Raw genomic sequence first — 20,680 nt, 5'->3', positions numbered from 1 at the left:
ACGAGCTACATGACAGTAGACACCGAAGTCCCTCTAGGAGACTGGGCCTAAGGAGCCCTTTAGTTGATAGGGTAGAAGGATCACAGTGATCCTTTCTGTGAGCAAGTACTTTGTTCAGATTTCCAGTTGTGAAATGCAAAACTGGCTGTGGTGAGGAGGAATACCTGGGGACACAGCCTGCAGGCAACAGAAGGGCCTTGCTGTGTGTAGACATGAGGGCAGGGGATCTGAGCGGGAAGGAAAAGACAAGGGTGTCTGCACTGGAGTGAGAGAAAGTACAGGACCGTGACTGGTTACGAGCAAGTGCAGAGAAGTGAAGTTGAGGATGACTTGCAGGTGTTGGGCTGAGGCTCTCAGGAGAGGCTTTCAGTGCTCTGCCCCAAACTCCGTGGATCCCCCCACATTCTTGAGTGCGCTGACTCCCAACAGTGCACTGCTGAGGCTCTGCCCAGGGGAGCCCCCGCTGGCCGAGGGAGCCTGGTGGCTGACACTCAGGGGTGGCCAGATTGCCTGGGAATTTACACTTGTCCTGAGGTGGATGTCCCCCAGTGACCGCCATCTCTGAGAGAGTAAACACTCAGCCACCTTGCACCCGGGCATGGCAAATCTGAGATGTGGCCTGAAGAGTCTCTCCATCTTCTCTGCAAGGTTAAGCCAAAATGACTACCTATGGGGTCTGTCCAGGAAAAGTCCGGCCACTGGTAATGTAATGAGAACAGTTTGCATGACATCGATGTAACCTGGCAGCCAAGGAGAGTGGACTGGAATGTGCATGAGTGAACTATGATGACTTCACTGTACTAGTCTGTGGGGGCAGTAGATGCCATTGAGTGAGCATGTGAACTGTGTGGCCATCACATTCAAAATGACTGAGTAGAGCAACAAATCTGCATCAAATTTTGTGTTAAGCTTGAACATTCCTCCATAGAAACCTATTTGTATTATCAATAAGGCTGAAGCTATGGGCAACTGGTGACTGGCAGCTTCATCATGACAATGTACCCGCTCATACATCACATCTCATGCAGAGTTTTTTGGTGAAATATCAAATCGCTCAGGTGACTCATCCCTGCTACAGCTCAAATTTGGTGCCCTGTGACTTGTGGCTTTTTCAAAAACAAAAATCACCTTTAAAGGGGAGAGATTTCAGACCATCAGTGAGATTCAGGAAAATACAACAGGGAAGCTGATGGCATTGGGAGAACTGTGTGAGGTCCCAAGGTGCCTACTTTGAAGGGGACTGAGGTGTTATTGTCCTATGTACAATGTTTCTTATATGTGTGTCTTCTTCAGTAAGTGTCTGTTTTTTAGAGTGTGTGGCTAGACTCATTCTGGACAGTCCTCATTGTATTGTACTTCAGTATTTCAGCCTTCCTGAGGCCCCATCCTTTTCTGATACTCCCCCCTTGAATACAATGTTTAGTCTTTCTTGAACACAACTGTTAACAAATTATATTAACACAAATTCTTGTGTCTAGATCTGCTTCTGAAAAAGCAAAACTTATTATTTATGTCAGGCACCTATACAATATAACAGATGACCAGTCATTATGGTCATCCGAAAAGGGAGGTCAGAAGAGGTCTGGTTGAAGCTTTAGGTTACATGGTTCTTGAGGAAATGATAATTATTTTTAAATTGTGTTTTGTCTCCTTATAGTATACAGTACTATGCTTTCAAGTTTGTTCAAGTCTGTCAATATGTGAGATTCATCCTCATCAAATGAAAGGTGAAAACAGGTTCTGCTAAGATAATAGTACCCCTTACAGTAATAGCAGGTGTGCCGTGAAATAAACACCCTGTTCTAGGACCAGTACAAATGTGTTCCATTATGACCTCTATCCCATTTGTCATTTCAGCTGGAGCTTCCTGATGAACGCTGCCATTCATTCATCCATTTGTTTGGTTTCCATTCACGTGTCCATCATTAATAACTAGTGGTGGCTGTAAAGTGCCAGGCTCTGTGTGAGTCCCTGGTAAACAGTCATGAATTATAGAGTTACATTTCTAATGCAAAGCGACTACGATGTATGATACCTAAGAAGCATGTACTTCTATCAGTGAATAAAAGGTGAATAATTCACCATATTCTGCCATGGACTATTAAGAGATTATGTGTCACAGTCACTATTAAAAGAAAACATGACTAAAGACTGTTTTATATGTGCAAAAAATAATACAAAAAACCCTGAATCAACCGGTTAAAGTCTTACTGGTTTTGTATAAACAGGCTTCAGGAGAAACACCCAAGTCTCCCATGAGCCTCAGCCAGGACCTCCTGTGCCCGTAGTTGCAACTGAACACGGACCTGAACCAGAAGAACATATGACCCCACCGGGCAGTGTGCGCCCCCTGCTGGACCTTCAGCATTGCCCAGAACTATATTTGCATGAGAAGCCACCTATTACATGTTCATTCCACTAAATAATTGCATTTAATTAATGAAAATATTATTTGAAGTCAATGAAATATCTCGTTCCCAAATTAGGCATGAAGTAACATTCCAATAGTTTTAGGAGATTTGCATACAACCCATTCTTAGTATAGTACACCATCTTGGCATTGCTTTCTGGAAAGTTGTCTTTGAGTGCTAAGGAAATAAAATGGTGGGTGTGCCTGTCACCTGTCTGAGGCTTCAGGAGGGAGGGAGGGAGGCGGGGGTGGTCCAGACGTGACATCGTACACAGAGGGCACAGTAAGGCAGCCTTGGGACTAGGAGTCAGGAATGCTGGTTTGGGGAAGCTCCAGCCCTCCTGCCGCAGCTTGGTTTTGTATAACTCTTTTGAAATTTACTTATCTTGGACATTTTATTTTTGTGTTTGAAATAGGAAATAAAGTCTTGGTATGGAATTTCAGTTTTCAAGGTGTTATCGATTTCATTATAGCATCTGAAGGTCAGACACAGTGCCCTGCCTACTTTACCTGGAGGCAGTAAGGAGAAAGAGGACTCGGAGTAGTAAAGAGGTCTCCTCCTGTGTGTGTGTGTGTGTTAAGAAATTATAACACTAAGAATATGCATGTCTTCTTTGATTTCTAGGTGATTCCTCCAAGGATATAGAATTGATTTTCAATGAATGGGAAACAGAAAGAAAGGAGGAGTTACAATAGAAAGTACAAAGGGCAGTGGCGGAAGAAGACGTGTTTATACACAATTTTGTTCACATGTCTTGGAGCCTACAGACACTATGGTCTGAATGAGCTGCGGCTACCGTCTAGCCGTGGATAACCACCAAACATTGATTTCCAGCACTTCCTAGAAAGACTGAGTTGCTAAAGGCAAAGAAATGTCTTTGTTCCTGATGTTGTGTCAGCCTACATGTCTTGCTGTCTTAATCTACTCTAACAAAAAGGAACAAGGAGTCTGGCAGCAGAAGGCGGAGGCCATCAGGAGAAACGTGTGCCTCTGCCGTGACAGGATGGGCACAGTCAGCCCGTGGCCCTGCTTCCTCCAACATCACCTGAGACCAGTGCATTCTGGGTGCTGACACGTCCCTGTCCATCTCTTAGCACTTGTCTTTGAAATTGAAATTTACTTTCACTTTGAAATTTGAATGCATGTGTTTAATTCCAAAGCCAAAGAGTAATACATCACAGAACAAAGGGTGGCATACACAGATGCTGCTTTTCTCCTTTATGCCATCAGCAATTTCAAACACGGGTAATCCAACATCAAAGACTAGCTCAGGAACACAACACAACTTTATGGAACTAGAGCATGAATTTACATAATGCCGGTTTACATGAAAGGGCTTAACTTCTGGGGAGGAAAAACAAATATCTCTTTCAACCAACAAAACACACAATTCTTCGTTTGACAAGTGGCTTACAGGTCTTTCATGATGTAAAGAAAAAGTCTTCCCCGATCATTGACTAATAGTGCTCATTTGTTGTGAGGATGGTTAATTTTCTTTTTTCTCTTGGAATACCATAGTCAGGGAGATTGACCATCAAAAAGACGGACAACAATATATCTCATAATACTAATGGCTACTTTTATTCTTAGAGTAAATGTTTTCCTTTCAACTTTATGTTTTTAAAAAATTCTAAAAAATTCCAAAGAAATCCAACCATTCTGAAAAATAAATTATGACACTCCTCTACATTGCTTATACTTGCATTTTTAAAAAGTTTTTATTGTTTTTCTATTGCAGTCATCCCATTTTTCCCCCTTTGCCCTTCTTTGCCCAGCCCACCCCGCACTGCTGCAGTGGGTCCCCACACTGTGGTCCATGTCCACAGGTCATTCACACATGTTCTTTGACGAGTCCCTTCCCTTCTCTCCACCCTTTCCTAATTAGTAAGACTATCAACTGTTTACACAGGGAAGAGAACATGTAACATATATGCATATTACCACAAGAGTGACTCCATCAATCCACAGTAATAATGGCAAACGAACTTTTTGAGGGAAATACAGTGGTGGGTACAATCGCTTTACAATTGAGCATATGGAAAAGAACATAGTAATGAATAAATGCTAATACAAGAATAAACTGTGTTTCTGGTACTCACAACTGTAAATCTACTTTTGCCCACCCCTGTACACGACAGGACCAGGCAAATGGCTAATGTTCCAGGTAAGGATTTTGTGAGGACCCCAAACTTGATTCTGACCCTTTCCATGGCTGCTGGGGTGCTGTGGTGGCAAGATAGATGGTGTTTGAGATCCTCGTGGGACTGGGGAGGGTGGCAAGCCACTGGGTGTGCAACTTGTGAAAAGATCACACTGAACCTCCTGTTGTTACAGAGGTGTCACTGCTTTTCTTAAACAGCGCTTCCTCAAATGTGTGCAAGCCTTTGGTTAATTTCCATAGCTCTGACAAAGTTCATTTTGACTATTCCACCACAATTTTTAAATAGAGAGCATATTTACAGAGGTTCTCATTCTAGTCCCAGACGTACCCACCCTAGTCATGGATTTTAAACAATTTGCCAAAGACCGTTCATTTTTTTCCTAGAAGCTTATTTCAATATTCAGTAATTTAAAGTTCCTTCTCACCATTATGTTTCTTAATTGTGGTTTGGCCTCTGAACCACAGGATATTTTATATGTACATTGGTTCTCTGAAATAAAACGTCATCTGCAGGCACATTATTTCTTTCATATTCAGCTCATTTTTCAACTAAGAGGAAAGGCCATGTTTTCTACCCAAAGTCATTTAACTTCCTCTGCAGTTAATCTTGAAATATAAATAAGGGAGGAGGGTCATCCAAGTATCCTTTCATCTCTCTAAAAGATGTTTAAAGAGACCTGATAATATTTTAATGAAGCAAAGAAAATGTGTAGGAAAGACATGTGCATATGATGAACACTAAATATTATACTGCACATTTACGTTCAATCATTTGATATAAAAATCCAATTGTGCTGTCACTGAAGAGATCAAAGGACCTTGTTCTCTTTATAAAAAGGTTGTTTCCCACTTCCTGAATTGAGTATCTTATAGATGAGAAGCCAGTGAAATACTGAATGGGTCATTTGAGGTAATACGAAGCATCATTCAGAAAACATATGGCATGTTTAAAGCCTTTTAAAAATAGTGCTTTCTGTTACTTAATGAGCACCGATTCATCATCCAGAGACCTGTAAAGAATGGCTTAAAAACCAGAAAAAAATATTATATAAGGCCTTAATTTGATTCTCTTATTTGAAAATGAAAGATTTGTTTTTTTTGCTTTACCTGCCTATTTGAGCTTAGTAATTTCTTAGTGCAAGAAATGTGTGCATGTCAAATCTCATCAACATAGGAATTGTATAGTTCTGTGTAGGAATAAGTATTATTTTGCTTCCTAAATCCTTTTCCCTCAGTTCACATGCCATTACAACAAAAGAGAAAAAAACCCTAAAGAACAAACCCTAATGTATCAATTGAAAGCAAACAGAGTTTTTGCTTCATGAAGGGAACAGAAAAATGCCCCCCAAAATGGTAGAGAAGAAATAAAACAATATTTTGGGCAGCCTAAATACTGTTATGTAACACAGAATTATTTAGACATAAAATAAAATTAATTCACATGAATATTTATACAAATGTGTCTTAAATAATTTCCAGTCATTCATCATTAGAGGTGGTTTTCTGAATTCATATGACTCTCTTTCTCATCTTCTTGAATCATGTGCATTGTACACGTTATGTAACAGCTCTCAGATTGAATCAGGATTTGCTAAGTGTTCACTTACTATGTGGAAGAGGCTGTTTCTGCACTTAACGTTGCCCAGAAAATTTTAAACTGTGTTGTATTGTATTATGCTGTGTGGGTCTTGGTTTCCCTTGTCTGTTTTTCTTGAATTGGTTCTGTATCTGATCTGAAGAACATCCTGTATCTTTAGCTGCCTAGTGGCCTACACCTAGATTACAGTTACAACAGTCCTCAAATGCAGTGGTTCGCAAATTGTGATCCTGAGATCCCACCGAAACACCTTACGGGCTAGCACACCGGGGGCGAGGGTTTGCCAGGTGGGGGGTGCTCATAGCCCATGTCTGCATGGGTCAGAGCAGCTACCTCTGAGCTCTCTGCATACTTGTTTCCTGTTTCAAAGTCACTTGAAACAGAAAAAGAAAAGAAAGAAAAGGTGAAAAACGGAAGGAAAAGAAACATAAGACATTTCACGGAAACAAGCAACTCTGAATGGAGTACACACGCGTACACAAGACTAACTTATTTGCCTCAGTGCTACCTGGTTTTCCTTTCTGAAGGCTCTGAAATAAATATATATTTTTCCATTTCTCTTAGATCTGTAGAGAAATGTATGGTGCCCAGAGAAAAAGACAATTAGAAAGCTATCCTACAGAAAAAAAAAAAGACACCTTTGTTTATAATCCTTTCCTGTTTTCACATTTTAGATCTTCTCCTAAGCCAAGAGCAAAAGCATGAAAAATATTCCTGCTTTTAAATTCTTCCAGCATAGATTTTAAACCAGAAGTCCTTCATAAGTTCTTGGCAGGACACCTACACCTTTGGAATCACTTCAGGGTGGCCCCGTATAATCTAATTATGTGCTGCAAATTTGTCCTGCAAGGATAACAAGGAAATCTCCTAATGCTATTTACTGCAGTGTCGATGCATTTCTGTACGCCCCATCCTGAGCTCCTTCTATCAGAGCTGGTGTGGCAACGCTCATCGTACAAAGAGTGCGGATAAGTTACCACCACAGTCCGTGCCTTGCATATTCATCCAAAATTGCCTCTTCCCTTGCCCATCTGAACTGCCATCCTCTGTTGCTATTTACTTGGGAGTTTTCCAACGTTGACTTTGTGCTCTGGCTTTTGGAATGGGCTTCTGCCCCTCCTGCTTGTTTGGTGACTTACGGAGATTCTGTTAATCTGCATTGCAAACCTCTGCCACTCTACTCAATTCACAATCTTCCCAGGTGTTTTGATCTTTCTGTCGTTTTCTGGTCCAGCCAAGTAGATGCTGATCTTCTCTGCCTGATGCTGGAAAGTGGGTGATGAAAGGGCTGTGCTCCATAAACAGATGCCAATCTGAAGGACGGCACCCCCTGTCCATCCCCTAGTGCCAGGACTACCTAACACAGAAGAAATTAATGCCTTAACCTCTCAGTTTTCGCTGGCCAGAGCTGCTATTTCCAGTGAAAGTGAAACTCACTCCACTCTCATTAATCTGCAGGGTTGTTCTACAGCAAAATGCCATGTGCCCTCAATTTGAATCGTAGGAATCACTGAACAGATCTTAACTGCTATTACAGAGGAAATACAGCAATGCATTTCTTTATTCCAACAACCAGATAAGAACTGTGGGATTTTATTCTCTGGGTTTCTTGACTTCCTAGAGAACAGAGTTGAGAGATCAGTTATAATTAATTTTGGATCAAATTTTGAAATCCCTGGCTGTCAGAAAGCAGTGGCAAAATATATATTTTCATTATTGTTTCCAGTGAAGAGATTCATAGAATGAGGTTAAAAATAACCTGATGTATGGGGGGAAGAAAAGAAGAAATGTTGAGTGATAAACTCCCTGAACTTTCCAATGTCCTTGAAGTTACCAGGATTCTCTCAACTCATGCATGATTCTGTTAGGTTAGGAGGGTACCTGCTTGCATTTGGTGCTTCTGAAATGTGCTTCTACCCCATCCACACTTGCCTTTGAACTCACCAGGGTTCAAAACAATATTTATATCCAGGTGCTCAATTTAATCACATAGTAGCTCCTTCAACACAGAAGGAATTATGTTTCAAATGTATATGTTAAAACCGCCCTGACACACCAGATAATTAAACCATCTATATATCCTATAGCAGCAATTTCCAACCTTTTTCATCTCATGGAACATGTAAAGTAATACCTAAAATTCTGTGGCATACCAAAAAATTGATATATATATTTTCCCATCTGACAAAAGAAATAGGTATAATTTTGATTGATTCACACCCAGTGGCTACTGTTTGGCTGTTGTCTGTTTTTAAAATGGGTAATCTAAGAGAAAAGAGGCCAGTGCCCCTAAGTTGTCAGGCATTGTAGGTTTTAAAAATTCTTGCATCCTACCATTTGTGCCTGCCACAGCACACTGGCTGAAAATCCCTGGCCTAGGGGATCCCATTTTAGAAGGGGGTGGGGAACTGTCTACATAGTGCTCATGATTGGTTCAGCAGGCTTAACATACCATGTAGAAACCATTCAGCTTGCTCCCCAAATCATAGTGCCAAACTTCTCATGAGTCTGGAACTTCTGCTTCCAATTAGGATGCATGAAATACCTTTACGCTGGGTGATAATATGAAATATACAGATACAATAAAGACAATTTTCTATGAAAATATTGAATAGTCAAGTGTGCAAGTAAAGCTTAATTAAATGCCAGAAAAACAAACACCTTGTAGTTGAATAAAGAGGCACAGGATCATCGATCCCTGAGGGAGATTATAAGTCAAATGAGGGTTTGTGGGGTTAAGCGTTGAGTAATTTAACAACACTATGGATTGATTGGAAGAATCAGAGTCAGGATGAGGAAAACAATACCTAAGTACATGGCTCAGACTAAAAAATGCCCCAAACACGGCTCTTCTCCAGATAAAGCAGGTGTGGCTTAATAAGATGTAAAGTAGATTTCAAAACAAAGAGCCTTAATTAATAAATGGGACATTTCATAGTAGAAAGATTAATTCACCAAGAAGGCATAGTTCTATATGCAAATGCCAATAAGTAGGCTTAAAATTAATAGGACAAATTAGGTAGATGTAAGAGAGAAATCATCTATCTTTATGCATTCGAAACATTTTTTCTAAGTAATCTGTAGAACAAACGAGAAAAGATAACACTGATGTAGTGTGTTGAAGACACTATCGCCTTACTGCACCTAATGAGCGTGAGCAGACGGCTGTGCTCCGCAGCTGCCGGGCCCATGCATTTTCTTAGGTGTGCATTAGACATCCACCAAATCTGCCCCAAAATCGGAATAAAATTCAGAATATGGAAAGACATTTCACAAATAAATTAAAATGATGGACAAGAATGTATTTAGAAATCCCCTACCGTATTTGAACATGAAGCACAATGATGGAAAAATAAGCAATTAAAGTAGAAGACATAAAACAGGAAATATTTCAAGCTGAATGATGATGAAAATTTGGCACATAACGTTGCCTGAGATGCATTAAAACAGTGCACACTACAATATTTACCTTTAAAAATGTGTTTAAAGAAGAAATAGCTAGAATTAATCATATAAAGTTCCACCTTAAGTATTTAAAGGAAAATGTAAAATGCAATTAATCCTAATATATGAAGAAAGAATAGCAGAAACAATAAAGCCCACAACTGAGATAAAAATCAGCAAATGTAGAAGGTGATCATTTGAAAAGACTGATAATATTGATAAACCTCTAAACTAGTCCAGGAAAAGAAGGAAAAGAAAAATATAAATGTGAGGAAGGACAGAAGAAATTGCTAGATCTTCTAGAAAGCTTAATAAAAACCATTGTGAGCAACTCCATGCTGACAACAAGCCAAGCCAGCTCACTTTCATGTAAAAATATAATTTAGAAAATGACTAAAGAGAAAACTGAAAACCAGAAGTGTTTTCTGTATGTTTAAAAATATAGTTTCTAACCACAAATCTTCTCACAAACAAAACCTAAGACACAAATAGGCCAATGATTAAAATGATTCACTGTACTTAACCATTTAAGGCCAAAAAAAGAAAAGGCATACTTTTACAGAAAACAAAAGAAGTTAAGAAAAATTTTAAGACATTTTTGGATACCAACATAAAAATTATTGAAAATTATGTAAGTAATTAGAGTAAAAGTCATGGGGACATTACGAGGGTAGAAACTAGAGCCTATAACTTCTGATTATAGGTGCCAAGCCCATCTCTACATAAATCAAGGCCAAGTACATCGTATCATAGCAATGCAAAGTATCTGTCTACAGAAGTCACCACTAATAGAATTCAGAACAATCACATGCTCACAAAAGTTTTTAACATAACTGATATACATTTATAATAAAAATTATGACCTCATGAAACAACTGGTCATCTTCAATCTGATAAAAATAATCTGGAAAAACCTTCCAGCTAGTATCATAGCACATGGGGTTCAATGCAGTAATCTGATAGGAAATGAAAGGTGCAAAGGTAAAAATAGCAGCACCATTATTCATAGAAAATTTAATTTTGTACAGAGATAAACCAAGGAAATGTACAAAACTCTACTATAAATAAGTATTTTAGCAAGGCATGGAATACAAAATCAATATAATGATTACTTATTTTTCTCTTTAGTTGCAAAACAATGTTTTTTTGGTATTAAAGCCAAAATTGTAATCTTAGAAATACCTCCGCCAGTGATGTGCAAGACCTTTCCCTTGAAAACTACACATATTTTCAAATGTAATCTAAAATAATTTTAATCAAGGTTTGGCAAAGTGTAGCTTACTGACCAATAGAGCTCATTGCCTGTTTATGTATACTTCGCAAGCTAAGACATTGTTTTACATTTTTAAGATTAGATAGAAGGTAATCTCTGCCATGCATGTATATTATGCACACAACCACATGCCACTCGATGGGAGTATATTGAGAGATGTGTTGCTGGGTGATTCTGTTCTTTTGCGAACGTCAGAGTACACACACACACCTAGGTGGTCTGGCCCACCATACGCCTGGGCTGCAGGGCACAGCCTATTGCTCCTGGACTGCAAGCTTGTACAGCGTGCTACTGTGCAAAACAACATGAGATTAAATCAAGCACAAGAGAAAACGATGCAATCAAGAGAAGTAGTAATAAACACATGAACAGGACTACATTAATATAGTCTCGAATCCAGTGCATCCAAATTGTTAACTTAAAATACCATTGTTCAAGACAATCTGAATACTAGATTCAGCTGTTGCTATGGTCTGAATGTGTGCCCCCTACTCAAATTCATGCCTGATGTGATGGTATTAGGAGGTGAGATTTTGGGGGTGCTTAGGTCATGAGGGTAGAATCCTCATCAAGGGGATTAGTGTTTTTATAAGGGAGACCCCACCCACCCAGCCCCTAGTCCCTTCCACCTTTTGAAGACGCGACAGGAAGTCTGCATCTGGCAGAGTGCCCCACTAACCATGCTGGCACCTGGGTCTAGGACTTCCGGATTCCAGAACTGGAAGAGAGCCAATCGGTCTGGGTTATTGTGTCAGAGCAGCCCAAACTAAGAACTGTCTTAAAATTTAGAGGCGATAGTCAAAGGGCACAAACCCTCAATTTTGCAAGACAGGTTCTGGAGGTCTCCAACGTAGCACCATGTCTGTAGCAAACAATAATTACTGTATACTTACCATTTCCTAAAGGATAGACTTTGTGGTAAGTGTTTGTACTACAGAATTAAAAAAGAATAAAGGGGGCAGGGGAGGCTTTAGGAAGTGATGGATACGTCTATGGCCTTGATGGCAATGATAATGACTTCATGGTGTGTCCTCATCCTCAAAATAACTGAGCCGCATGTGTTAAATTTATACAGTGTTTACATGCCAATCGTATCTCAATGAAGTGGTTGAAAAAGTGTGGATTCTATCTATACGATGAGATAAAGTGAGACACAAAAGTGGCTAAAGGTCACCTGTTGGTAACTCCTACATCAGGCAGTGTTTGTCTTAAGGAAAGCCTCTACAATGGAAGGAGGGACGCCAAATGTACATTTACTCACAGGGATCCCACAAGGTTCCAGGTCTAAAGAACAAGGGGAAGTAGCAGCATCTGCACCTGCAAGAGAACAAAAAGAAGAAATTTATATATTGAGGTTACTCCCCTCTTCATTCCATTCATGGACCAGACCGACTTCATGCATGTCTTCTCTGCAAGAGGCGGGATTCATGAACCTGCTCGTTTACATTTGGCCCCAGTCTGCAAATGCTGAACGAGGACCAGGTTGATAACTGGTCTCATCAGGGACTTGGGGACCAGGAAGCAAACCTGGGTGCATTAGACGCATTGAGAGATAAGCTTTTGTAAACCTGATGGGAACTCAATGAATACTGATAATAATGATCGTGGCAATAATTTTATTAATAATATTATAATATGCTATTATTTTATTATTGATAAAAATATTGCTACTATTATTATTATTAATTTCCCTACCTGTTCCCTGCTTGAGTTTGGAATAGTTGAAAGAAAAGTTGTGAAATTGTAAGGAGCACCATAAATACTATTAAACAGTGGTTTAACTCTGTACAACTTTATCATGGAGAAATAGAGAAGTTTATTTATAGTCTTCAGGCAACTCTCAACTCAGGACAGGGACAAGCTAAGCACCCAGGTCCAGTTTATCTCACCAAACTCATTGATTCTCTAAGTCACAACCCAATGCCTGGGAGAAAGGAGTTAGGTTATGAAGAGCAGCATCATTCCAGTAGATTCTTCCATGGAAACTGGGAATGAATTCTTTCCTAATATATATGTCTGCCCCAGTCTAACAACTTTCTAAAATAGCTTTATGTAAATGTGATTATTTTTGCTGCACGCTATGACATGACACCCACATTGAATTTTTGCCATTACTAAAACATAATAGAAGAAATTATTTTACACAAAATTTTTCTGCGCAGTTCTTACAGCTTTCCGCAATCTGGTCTTAAGCTTCTTTACAAGTTAGGGACTGTGTCTTTACAATTGTTATTTGTCTCATTATTTAACATAGACTAAATATTCCATAGATTTTTAAAAACAACTGACTGAATGCAAAAGGAATGAACACATAGTATTTAGTAATCACAGAAAATAATGTGTACTAAGTTTTAAGTGATATAAGTAAACACATTTGGCAAATATACTAATTATGTCACCTACGAGGATTTATAAAATCTGGTTTCAACTTGGAACACCCGTGTAATTTTACACTGATTTGAACTCACTATATGTCTGCATAAACCCACTGGCCAGCATGATGTTTAAATCATTCTGGATCATAAGGATTTATATTTCCTGATGTTCCCCTCCCCAGCCCTTGTCATACATAAAATTTAATGAGTTCTTGGTCCTTTCGTGTTTTCAGAAATGACTGGCCACAAATTGGCTAAATTGACAGACCCGCCACTACCTACTTCATCTAGCACAGCTTGAATGAAGCAGACTTTGCTTAATAAAAACAATATCTGCAGCAAACTAACCTCTAATCAGCACAGCATGAATGCCACATTCTGCACCTCCAGGTCAACAGCAAGGAGTGAAGAAGTGACATATTCCAATCATTTCACATGCAACAGGGAAGTCAAGGTTAATAATATTATCTTAAATTAAAGGAAAGTTTTCTTTTTTTGTAATGGATAGTGGAAGAAATGGTGTTTCACGGAAAGTCTCCAGATTCACACAAAATTAAGCTTGTTTGGCATGGCTTCTCTGGATATATGCCGAGCATATATTAAGGTGCGCTTTCCTCTCTTGGCAAGCTCCGATTGCATTAGGCAAGGGTTTCACATTTCTAAATGGTTTCTGAATAATTTCCTCCCGTGGTGGCCTTATCACAAAATACTTTAAAACACCCCAGTAGAAAATCTCTAAATAAATGCTTTCCCAAAATAGAAGTGCAGTGGGTCATGTGTTCATAGAATAATCTAAGTTGAAAGAAACCCTATAGGGTAAAAACCATTTAGGCTCAAATACGGAGAATGAAAAACGGTTTTCAGAATATTAGACAATTTGTAATACTCTCACACAAGTTTTGTCACTATTTCAGAAGAAAAGAACTAATTGAAATGCAGAGCAGACGAAATATAATCAGCAGACTGGAGAACAACATTTCGAGTCAACCTCACAGATGCTAACAACGTGTAAACCTTAGGTTACTTCTCCCTGTTGCTGCCTTTTTCATTTCATGAGCTTCAGATCCTGCTGCAGCCACAATACACCCAGGCTTCCCCTGATATAAAAAAGAGCTTTGCTACAGTCTGATCCAACTGTTGGAAAAGCATGCGTCCCACTCCTGCTCCCTCTGGCCTTCTTATCCCCTAGGGAGAGAATAATTATTTTTATTATTTATAGATATGTATACATGTGCGTATGTACATACACATATATACATCTAGACATACACACACATATACACAAACATGCACACATACCCCTACATATACTTGTGTACACACATACCCACATATACACATGCCTACATATACATACACACACATCAAGGGTCAGAGATCTATGGACACAGATTGGGAAATCTGCAGTCAGAGAAAGCAGCAAGCAGGGAACCTATACACTGGAGAAAATGTGTGTCACAGTGGTGAGACATTCTAAAAGGACATGTAATCAGAAGAATATTATGCATTCCACCCCACCCACAAAACTTACCACCCAGAGTACCATTCCAGGGGGTTAGAGACATAAGACCTCTAAGACAGGACCCCTGGGAGGAGGGCTTAAGAAAGTGCCAAAACAAGAGGAAAGGCAAAGCAAGGAGGTGGAGGAATCTGATCCTTCTGGTAAACCAACTGCAAACCATATAACATTATTTAAAACACATAATCAATTGGTACACTGATATGGGAGAGGAGATGCAATCTAATTCCAAAAAACAGTCAGTTAAAACCAGAGAGGGCATAAAATAGAGGTTGGGTTTGGGAAAAGGGAAAAAATCCAACAAATAGGAACCTGGCAAACATAAAAGATATTACCCTGACTACATCAATATCACTGAAAGTATGGATAACCCAAATGTATCATTAAAAGATATTGTCAGAGGGAATTAGACATGAAGATAGAATATATATATATTATGTACAAGAGATCTAGATCTACTGTAATTCTACAGACCCAGATAGGTCAAAAGTAAAGGGACAGAGAGAGGTATGCCATGCTGACACTAATAAACAGACATCTGGACTAGCCATGTGCATTTCAGACACAGCAGGCTCCAGAACAAGTAGGGTTATCAGGAGCGAAGCAAAGCCCGGCATAGTGGAAAGGGGTGCTCAATTCTCCCAGAGGACAATACAATCCCAAACATGTATAAAAGATCCAAATGCAGGATGTAGCAATTGATAAAATTGGAAGGAGAAAAAGACAAATATAAGAGTTGGAGACACCAAGATACTTCTGTCCATAACTGACCAATCAGACAGGAAATCAGGAAGAATGTTTACAAACTGAGCAGTGCTATCAATGAACTGAATCAATTTGGCATTTACTGATTATTACTTCCAACAACAGAACACACGTTTTTCTCAAGCTCACAGAATATTCACCAAAATGGGCCATGTTCTACATCTGACAACACACTGTAACATGTAAAATTATGGAAATGATATCTACTATGTTCTATGGAATAATGAAATTGAACAGGAAATCAAAAGAAAAGCAATTGTAAAATCTTCAATTTTTGAAAAATAAACCAACTTTAAATGCCATATTTGTTAAATAATTGAAACTTCAAATGGCATATTTCTCAAAAAATTTCAGAAACTTAGAGTATCTTTAAAGTAAAATGAAATAGAGGACAGGCTGACAGTGACCAGAGGGGAGAGGAGAGGGAATTTCAGGGGAGAATGGGAAGGGTTTGCAGGAACAAATTTAAAGGACACATGGACAAAACTAGGGGGAGGGTGGTAATGGGAGGGAGGTGGGGAGGGATGAGTGGGTGGGCTGGAATGGGAGTAAAAGGGAGAAAACTGTACTTGAACAATGATTAAAACAATAAAAAAAGTAAAATGAGCCTGTCACTAATGAAAATATTTAGAATGCAGTGAAATAAATGTTTAGAGGAAAATTTGTAGCATGGAAATGCATATATTAGAAAACATCTAAAAGAGATAATCTAAGCTTCTAGCTAAGGAAACTATAGAAGGAAAAATAAATGACTCCTAAAGGAAGAAGAGCAAATGAAATAATAAAAGAAAAAATCCAATGGAATTGAAAAATGAGAAATGAAAAAAAAACACAATGAAGCCAAAAGCTTATTCTTTGAAAACATCAATATTATTGACAGCCTTCTAGCATGGCGATTTTCCACTGGTGTGCAGCAAGAATTCTTAAAACATACAATAGCTGACTATTAGGGGCACTGACTTCTGTTTCCTTAGACTGTCAGACTAAAAGAAAAAAAAATGACACTAGCCAATGCAACAATAGCTGTCCAGTGTGAATGTAACAAAATTATACCTATATTTTGACAGATCAGCAAAAATATTTGATGATGTACCACCAATTTTTAGTAATTAGTTTACATGTTCCATGAAGTGAACAACAATAAAAAAGATTTAAAAAAAGGTTGGAAATTGCTATTCTAGCAGACTTAGAAGGGGGGCATTTGAGGGAAGGAGAGGGAAGAAAAATATAAATTCTCACTTGTTGCTAGGAGGGATTAAAAGGTATTAGAGCTACTTTGCAAGATTGGTTAGTACCTTCCCGCAACACTGACCTTGGCCTGACTGAATGGTATCATTCAGCAATGATATCCTTAGGTATTTACCCAACTGATCTGAAAACTTATGTCCACACAAATATCTTCCTGTGAATGTTTATTGCAGCTCTATTCAATAGGTAAATGGTTTAAAAATTACAGATCAAGCAGTGAAATTCTATTCAGGGATAAAAAAGAATGAATTGTAAAGCAACAAAAACTACCATTGAATCTTAAGTGTATATTGCTAAGTGTAAGAAGCCAGTCTGAAAAGGCTGCATACTGTACGTTCAATTTATACGGTGTGTTTGGAAAGGTGCAAGTAGGTGGACAGTGAATAGATCGGCGGCTTCCAGCCCTTCCTGGGGGGTGGGTTGAGTACATAAAACACAGGGGACTTTAGTGTGGCGAAGCCATGTTGTGTGATACTGCAATGGAGGGCTCATGACTCCGCCTTTGTCACAACGCACTCAACTTCTCAGCAGAAAGAGTGGAGCTTAAGGTGTACAAATGGAAAGAAGAGGTGACACCAGGGAGCTCCGCAGAGGATACACTGACTGTGACAACACGTCACTGAACTGTGTGTGTGAACAACCTCAGTGAAGGGTGTGCAGCCTGTTGGCACACCCTGAGTCTCTCTCGACAGGAGTGAAGTCTCCAAGACGGAAGGCGCAGGAACCACATGCAAACCGCCGTCTGTCTGTCCAGGTCGCTCCCCCAGGAGCACGGGTTCACAGCACTGCTCCGCTGCGCCCCCAGCCTGGGACAACAACTAAGGAGACGCAGGGCGCCTGAGTCAAAAGTACTCCGTCGTTAGATGCAAGAGCTCCTACCGGCCAGGGTGGGAGAAAATAGAGCAGAAAATACAGAATTGCTGGACTGTAGTTTATTTAAAGCATAAGATAAGTATCTATGTATCCATAAAATACAAATAAATGACTGAACCAATAAATTAATTGGGGGGTGGTAAGCAATATCCATGCACAAGCATTCCAAATAATATTAGGTATATTAACCCCACTCCAGGAGGGGGAGCGGAAATCCCCACGTGAGTGCGGGCTGGGCATAGTGACTTCCTGGGCAGACGTTTAAACATACCGACGCGTCCTTTTTGTCCGTTGCATAGTCTCCACTAGCAACCACTGCCTGTGCTCCCGAAAAGAATGCCATTTTCTCTTATTTTTGAGGGCAAGATCAATTAATTTGGTAATACTATTACAGTTTTGATGTTTTGTAGGTATTTTCCATCTCCCTTATCTACAAACACTGAATGAAAAGATGAATAGTTCTCTTTATAACTAAGGATCCTATTTTTTCCAGTTATTTTGCAGTTTCTGCTCCATGTGTTTTAAAACTATGCTATGTTTATTTCTATTTAGGTTTATGTCTCTGCTTGATACACCGACCCTTTAATAAAAGGAAATCTTCACTTGACTACTGGCAATATTAAAAACTACATTGTCTGAAATTTGTGTAGACACTAGAATTTTCTTAATATCTTTGACTGTTTGGTCAAAGTTGGCCTGCATCCTGGTTTGTAAAGACATTTTTATTGAAACACAGCTACACCTACACATTTATGAATTTCCTAGGGTTCCTTTTTGGGCAGAAAAGATATAGTTGCAACAGAGACCTTATCATCTGTAAAGCTGAAAATATTTTAGTTGCCCTTTTCTAACAAAAAATATTTTCTGACCTCAGATTTAAGCTCATTAATAAAACTAAAAACTTCTGCTCTGTAAAAAGAATGAGAGGACTAACCACAGATTGGAAGAAATACTTGCAGGATACATCTAGTAAAGAACTGTTATTCAACACATGCTAACAGCACGTAAAACTCATCAATCAAAGTATTGCAAAAAGTAAACCACCCACTTTAAAAAAGACCTTAAGGGCAACTGCACCAAGAAAGACCTACAGATGGTCCGTAAGCATATGAAAGGGTGTTCCATGTCACATGCCATTAGAAAATTAAAATTATGAGATGTCACTACAAGCCTGTTAGGATGCCCCAGATCCAGCACGCTGTGAACACCCAACGCTGGTGAGGATGTGGAGTGTAGCAACTCTCATTCACTGCTAATGGGGGTGCAAAGTGGGAGAGCCACTTCGAAAGATGGTATGATGGTTTCTCACACACACACACACACTCCCTCTCTCTTACAATATGATTTAGAAATCATGCTCCTTGGTATTTACCCCCAAGGAACTATAAACTTACACCCCCACAAAAACGTGTACACGAGTGTTTATAGCCAACTCATTTATAAACCGCATTTTGGATGCAACTGAGATGTTCTTCACTAAGTGCATGGGCAAACTGTGCATCCTGGTAGTGCCATTATTGAAAAGAAATGAGCTATCATGCCATAAAAAGACACAGAGGAACCTTAAGTGCATATTACTAAGTGAAAGAAAACAAATTGAGAAGGCCATAGGCTGTGAGATTTCAACTCTATGTCATTCTGGAAAAGGCACAACTGCAAGGACAGTATAAGGATCAGTGGCCACCAGGGGCTGAAGAGGAGGGATGACTAGTCTGGGCGCAGAGGAGTGTGAGGGCAGTGGGCTGGCTCTGTATAACGCTGCAGCGATGGGTTCATGGCGTGGTGCCTTTGTTCAAGCTCACAGCATCACACACGGAGAGTGAACTGCACTGTAAACTGTGTATTGGGGTGATTATGATTCGTCAGTGTAGGTTCATCAATTGTAACAAAAGTTCCACTCCAGTGAGGTGTTGATAATGAGGGGGAATCAACCAAGTGTGCAGGCTGGAGGGTATGTGGGAGATACCTGTACCTCTCTCATTTTTTCTGGGGCTCAAAAACTGTCCTAAGAAAATAAAGCTTTGAAATTATATTTAATCTTTATATTGAAGGATGTTTTGGCTGTATGTGGAATCCTACCTAGGTCATATAATTTCTTTTTGCCATTATAAAGGTGTTAATACTATAAAGTTTATTGGAGAAAAGAGATAAATGAAAATATAATTGCAATGCTTTTAGACAGTGAAATATCATACCCACAAACTTCCCCTATATTTATCGTATGGTCTAAATAACATTAGGAGTATCTGAAATTATCTGAACTTTAAGGGAGGAGCCTGGCAAGAGATAGAAGTTATAGTCAAATATACTAAGTAAGCGGCAAGGATTTGGGTGGCATTCAAGTGAGAGGCACAATGACTTATCTCTATTTGAGATATCATGTTTAAAAGGAGCAATGCAAAGAATCTGTTTTATATACTAGGAATCTTAAATGCTCACCTGAATATGGCCAGGATCCACGGAAGAATTTAGGCACAGTTTTGGGTACACTGCTTGCATTGGCAAAAGATTCTGTGGGTGACTGACTGAAGGATGAATTTAAGGCAGTCACACCCAAGGAAGGGATGGCAGTAAGGAAATCGTTGGAGCAATCTGAACAGAAACAACCAAAGACTGAAACACAGCAAGAGACTGTGGGGACTATAGGTAAAAGTGGAAATGGTCATCATATACTGGATTTCTGGGAGAAGGAGTTAGCGGGAGAACAGCTAGAATGGGGCCCACATTTGTGGCCTTTGGAATTTGGCATGTGGGGTGTAATTCAGTGAGATGAAAGTAAGCAAAGAACAGGAGATAGAGGAATGAGTCCTCAAAGAGCCTATTGAAACCCACGGATCCTGTTCATCAGGCGGTGGTACATGCAGGAAAGCTCAGGAAAAGTATCAGGATAGCAGAAGTATATTTTGGAGCACACATCGGAGCCACAAAGCCTTTGGCACAAGGAGATACCTGATGGAGATGGTGAGAAGTCAGCCCGGGAGGAAATGCTGAGAAACACTAGCCTTCTAGAAGGT

The sequence above is a fragment of the Phyllostomus discolor genome, chromosome 9, assembly GCF_004126475.2.
Source record: "Phyllostomus discolor isolate MPI-MPIP mPhyDis1 chromosome 9, mPhyDis1.pri.v3, whole genome shotgun sequence".
Taxonomy (NCBI): domain Eukaryota; kingdom Metazoa; phylum Chordata; class Mammalia; order Chiroptera; family Phyllostomidae; genus Phyllostomus; species Phyllostomus discolor.
The sequence above is the reverse complement of the archived record's forward strand: the minus strand, read 5'-3'. Positions refer to the sequence as shown.